Below are 6167 nucleotides of genomic sequence, written 5' to 3' on the forward strand. Positions count from 1 at the left end.
ATCATAACCCAAAACACTAAACTCTTGTTTGTTGATCTCTAATATTAGATTTGTTTACCTTTACTTTGCTTTTGAAACGATTGGATAGTTGTTTAGCTAATTCGCATTGAGACATTTCTAGTGCTTATTCCAGTCCCTGTGGATACGATAATCTTTTATATTACTTGCGACATTTCCGTACACTTGCGGAGCGTAACAAGTTTTTGGCGCCGTTGCCGTGGACTGCGCTATAACATTAGGAATTATCAATTGAGTTAGACTAAACATAACATTTGTTTTCCTTTCATATTGCATAGTTGTAACTAATCATTAGATTTCTATTTTTTTTTTTACTTTCTTGTATAACTTTCACTTCTTGTTAATTCTTTTTGTACAAACTCAATTCTGCATTTTTGATTCTTCTATTTTTCTTTTTGTGTCGAATTGCTATCTGCTATCTTGTTCTTGTGTATGCGAAGATCTAACTTTGCAGGGGAATTCTTTCCTTTTGACCCTGAGATTGATAGAACTTTCCATAAAAGAAGAATTCTGCAAAGGCAAATTGAAGAACAGGAACATTTGAATATGGCAAATAGACCACTTAAGGATTATGCAGCACCCTATGCGAGAGGTTTTCGATCTAGTATTTCAAGACCTTCAGTGGAAGCTAATAACTTTGAGATCAAACCCACAATCATATCTATGGTACAACAGAACCAATTTGGTGGAGGACCTCATGAGGACCCTAATCAACACTTAGAGGTCTTTTATGAAATATGTGGTACCATGAAAATGAATGGAGTTCCTTTAGATGCAGTTAGATTATTATTATTTGGGTTTTCTCTAAGAGATAGGGCAAAGCAATGGCTGAATTCTTTGGCCCCTAATAGCATCACCACTTGGGAGCAGTGTGAGCAACAGTTTCTTGATAAGTTCTATCCACCAAGCAAAACAGCTCATATGAGGAATTTAATTGCAAGCTTCAAGCAAACTGACTCAGAATCTCTTTTTGAAGCATGGGATAGATATAATAGTATGCTCAGACAATGCCCACATCATGGGTTGGAAAGATGGTTAGTGTTGCACACTTTTTACAATGGTATCAATTATCATACCAAAGTGTCCCTTGATTCAGCTGCTGGAGGGGCACTTATGAACAAAAGCTTAGATGAAGCCGAAGAAATCATTGAAAGTGTAGCACAAAATCATCATCAATGGGCAAATGAAAGAAGTGGTGGCTATTCCTCTGTAAACCCAACAATTAAAGCATCAGGGAAGTTTGATGTAGATGCAGTCACTCTTTTGTCTGCAAAATTGGACGCTCTTACAAAGAAATTTGAGAATATGGGGACTAGTGCTAATATGGTCAATGCTATTAGTACATCTTGTGAAGTATGTGGGAGTTCAGAGCATTCAAATGACTCATGTCCATTGGGAGCTATCACTGCACAAATCAATCAACTTGAACAATGTGATGCAATCATGAGTTACAATCAAAGGCAGAACAACCCATACTCAAATACTTATAACCCTGGATGGAAGAGTCATCCAAATTTTTCTTACAGAAATAACCAAAATCAAGGACCATCTATGGGGGCAAGACCAAATTTTCAAGCTGGGCAACAAAATTTTCAACATCTATCTTCTCAAGGCTTACCAAAGTCAAATGTTGAAAAGATGCTTGAAGAAATTATCTCAACTCAGAATGAAATGAAGCAAGATATAGCAAAGCTCATTCAGAGAATGGATAATTCTGAAAAGCATCAAAAGATTCAGGATAGTCAAATTGCCCAACTAGCTTCCTCATCATCCAGAGCACCAGGACAACTTCCAGGAAAACCTGATGTGAATCCTATGGAGCATTGCAATAGGATTGAGCTTAGGAGCGGACGGACCTTGGGAGACTCCCAAGTGACTGCTTCAAAAGGGATACAAAAAGAAGAAAAGCTCCCTCCTCCTATACCGAATCAGATTCAAGCTAATGAGGAGAGTACCATTGAGGTTGAAGAGACTCTTCCACTGAACCATCAGAGCAAAGCTGTCCCTTTTCCTCAGAGACTTACAATGCTCAAGAAGGATGAAGAATTTGGCAAGTTTCTAGAAAAGGTTAAGGAAATTTGTGTAGAGGTACCTCTTATTGATGCTATTCTACAAATGCCTAGATTTGCCAAATTTCTGAAGGATCTCATGTCAAATAAGAGAAGAAGAGGAGAGGTCGAGACCATTGCGCTTAGTGAGGAATGTAGTGCTATTTTTGAGAAGAACACTTCTCCAAAACTGAAGGACCCAGGGAGCTTTTATATTCCTTGCAACATAGGAAAAGAATTTTTTGAAAAAGCTTTTTGTGATTTGGGGGCGAGTGTTAGCCTCATTCCCTATTCAATTTGTAATAAATTAGGTCTCAAAAACATTAAACTTACTACTATGGCACTTCAACTTGCCGATCATTCCTGCAGGTACCCTTTGGGTATTATAGAGGATGTGCCGGTAGAGGTGGATGTGAATGTTATTCCCACAGATTTTGTCATGTTGGACATGGAAGAGGACCCTAGGATTCCTATCATATTAGGAAGACCTTTCCTTGCTACAGATGGAGCTATAATTGATGTCAAAAATCATAAGCTTTCTTTGGTAATTGGTAAGGAAAAGCTGGAATATGATTTATCTAATATCTCTAACCATGTCTCGTCTCTTTTAAATGCTTGTAGCAGGACAAGCATTTATAAACTTGAGGAATGGAATTTCCATCCTCATGGAAGGCCACCAAATGAAGGAGACAATGTGGTGGAAGATGTTGGGAGAAGATCTCCCAACAGAAACGAAAAGTATATCTGTCCTCCAAGGGCGAGGAAAAGGAGCGAATGATTAAGTTTGGTCGAGCTAAAGACCTTAAACAAGCGCTTCTTGGGAGGCAACCCAAGGGTTCTTTTAGTTAGTTTTGATTTGTATTGTAATTTCTTTTAGTTTGATGCATTCTTTTGATTTTGTTTTCAGGTTAGGTGCAAAACAGAGTCAGGCCGTGTGCTATACACGGCCAGGCAAAGGTTGCAGAGAAGGGAAGTGTTTGGGCCTGTCATCCAGACACGGTCGTGTGGGATCTCCCGAGGAGAAAAAGGTATAGGCCGTGTCATAGACACGGCCATGCAAAGAATCCCGAGAGGAAAGATGGAGAGGCCGTGTCCCAGACACGGCCGTGCGAGGAATCCAGAGAAGGAAGAGGTGGAGGCCGTGTGGATCTACACGGCCCGTGCAAAGAATCCCGAGAGGAAAGATGGGGAGGCCGTGTAGATCTACACGGCCCGTGTAGGAGAATTATTAAAGTCTACCTCCTACCTCACATGGCCAGATCTTGGCCATGTTCCGCACACCCCCAACTCTCCAAAACATATCTTTCTCTCCCAATTTCTTAAAAACTCCTCTCTAATCTCTCAAGATCTTTTAGATCCGATTCTCCTCCTCTCTAAGACTTGGACTTTTGTTCTCTTAACCTAAGATCTTTTGTTCTTTGAAGTTTTGTTCTTTGAGTTCCACAACTCTAGATAATTCTTCCCCTATCTAAACTCATCAAGATGTCCAATATTTTGAAGAGATTTCGCAAAGGAGGTGGTGGATCTAGTGGGGACAAAGAGAAGGAGCCATCAAGAGACAAAGGAAAACAACCAGTGAAGGGCAAAGGCAAAAGGACTTCACGCAACGAAGGTAATGACAATGAATTCAATATTGTGTTCAGAAATGATGATCAAGTAACTAGATTTGCAATTCTTGTCAATAGAAAGATAGTGTGTACTAGATATATGGACCCAACTGTTCTTGATATGCTTGGAATTAGGGAAGATGTAGATTTGATGATTGGGTTTTTGGATTGGAGTGATATTATGTACACACATTTGCCTACATATCCTCGTCTTGTTTTGGAATTTTTAAGTTCATTGGATGTCCATTTTACTAATGAAGATGATTATTTTGGAAAAATCTCTTTTAGATTAATGAATCAAGAATTTCTATGGGCATTTAGTGACTTTAATTCTTGTTTTGGAATAACCACCGGTAGCCCTCGTAGGTTTGATCCAAGGTTTAATTGGAATCATTTTTGGAATGCAATAACTGGGTTAGATCAACCTTATGAGCCTTCAAGAGCTAAGGCCTCCCATATGCAAAACCCCATCTTTAGGTATCTACATAGAGTCATGAGTAAAACTATTTTTGGTAGGGGAGAGAGTGATGGGGTGGTTAAGAAGATAGAGCTTTATGCTTTATGGGCTATGCTTTATAAGGTTGAATTTGACTCTGGTTTTCATTTTGTTCAAACCTTATTGCGATCAGCTAGGGCATCATCGGGATCAATTGTTTTTGGTGGTTTGATTACCCGAATAGCTTGTAATTTAAATCTTGATGTTGATGGGTTGGAAATAATTCATGGTAATGACATGATTGACATTGATACATGTCTTGCTATGAAAATGATCGTTCGGGATGAGAATGGTTTCGCGTTTCCTAGGAGGAGTGGTTCTCCTTTACCCCTTCCTTTTCCTGAATGAACTACTATTCGTAACCGGGCTAATTGGGTAATTTCTGAGTTAGATTTTGAGGATAACCCTTCTATACCTGGAGACACTGAGCCACATAATGAACCCTCGTCATCTGGACATACGCAGCCTTCTAGTTTTATGGAGCCTGCTAGGCATTCTTTTGCATATGGCACGGGATCTTCTAGGTTTGATTTTTCAGATTTTCGTACGTCTCTAGAATCACTTCATGAGAAGCAAGATTCCCAACGAAAAATGTTGGAGGGGCGCTTCTCTTTATCTGATGATCAGTTTAGGGAGGTACAAAATCATTTTCAGTTTACGAGGAATTTTCAAGGTCAAGTGGCTGAGTTTGTGCAGGATTATGATACTGATCAGGCTAGGATGAGAGATTTTATGCAGAATATGACGCTTACTAGCCAACAAGTTGATGCTTTATATGAGTATCATAGATCCTTGGGTGAGATTCCAGGTTTTCCTAGTTTTCCTATTGGCCAACCACGTCGTAGACCTCCTTTCCCTCGTCCACCTCCACCTCCTCCACCATACTGATTTCATCGGGACGATGAAAAGTTTAAGTCTGGGGGGGTGTCATGTATTGTTTAGTTTGGTTTTCAGTTTTTAGTTTTTGATTAGTTTTTCATGTTGGTTCTTATTTTCATTGCTTGTTGCTTTATTTTGCTTGTTTTTGAAATAATCATGGCAAAAAAATTTTTTTTGAGAACATCAAATCTTCACTTATATGCTTTCTTGGATTCAAGTGAAATGTTAGCACGATTATTGTCTCGATTCATGATGTTCGCATGATGCTACTAGTAAACTTTGTGTAGTTCTTTGTTCTATCTTGGGAAGCATTAATAAGCTAAGAATCTTATGGTGATGAGTTTTAGTTTTGGTTCAACCTTAAGGATTTTATCTTCACTACACTTGTGCTTGATGCTTGAATAGTTGATGTCATTGAAATAGTCATGATTCATCTTGTTTACTTAGTACTTGGTTTCCATGGTGATTTCTCAACTTTCATTTTGGTTACTGGATGAGGCTCAAATCATTAAAGCTCATTTGGAAAAATCAAAATATCCCAACATGTGTGATAAAAGTACATTTGTGAATAAGTTTTGCACAATGCAAACACTTATAAAAAAAAATAATAAAAAAATAATAAGGGATATAAAAAACAGTTGTCATGAGTGGAATCTAGCAAGTCACCCCTTTGAGACCGAGTTAGGTTACTGGGGAAATGACTGTTTAGCTTCTCTTGAGATTGAGCACACCTTTGAGACCTTGGGTTAGTTGAGAAATATGAACCAAGTGAATGGTAAGTAAGTGCCTATCACTGGTTACTTGTCTTTCACTGGAAACATTAGGAATTCAAATTTGATGACGACTTGACTAGGACATGGATTGAAACTTGAAGGGTGTTGAGTTACTTTTACACTGCGCACAAGATTCTTATGCTTGAACCATACTTTACTTGTTTCCATGATCATGCTCGTTAATGAAACTTTTTGATAGAGTTAGGAAAGTGCACTGGGTTTTATGAATGTGTTGTAGGACATATGAATTTAGACTGCAGCATTTTTCTTGAGGACAAGCAAAGGTTTAAGTCTGGGGGTGTGATGTGCGTAGATTATATACTATTTATGCATGTTTTTACGCACA

General features: G+C 38.6%; 1 non-coding gene across 1 annotated transcript; it reads right to left on the reverse strand.

Moving 5' to 3' along the window:
• Positions 1-937: 937 nt before the first annotated feature.
• LOC121993406 lies at positions 938-1043 on the reverse strand. Its single transcript, XR_006115256.1, has one exon. It is a non-coding gene; the product is annotated as a small nucleolar RNA R71 (small nucleolar RNA).
• Between the last annotated feature and the right edge of the window lie 5124 nt (positions 1044-6167).

The sequence above is a fragment of the Zingiber officinale genome, chromosome 6B (genome assembly GCF_018446385.1).
Source record: "Zingiber officinale cultivar Zhangliang chromosome 6B, Zo_v1.1, whole genome shotgun sequence".
NCBI classification, from domain to species: Eukaryota; Viridiplantae; Streptophyta; class Magnoliopsida; order Zingiberales; family Zingiberaceae; genus Zingiber; species Zingiber officinale.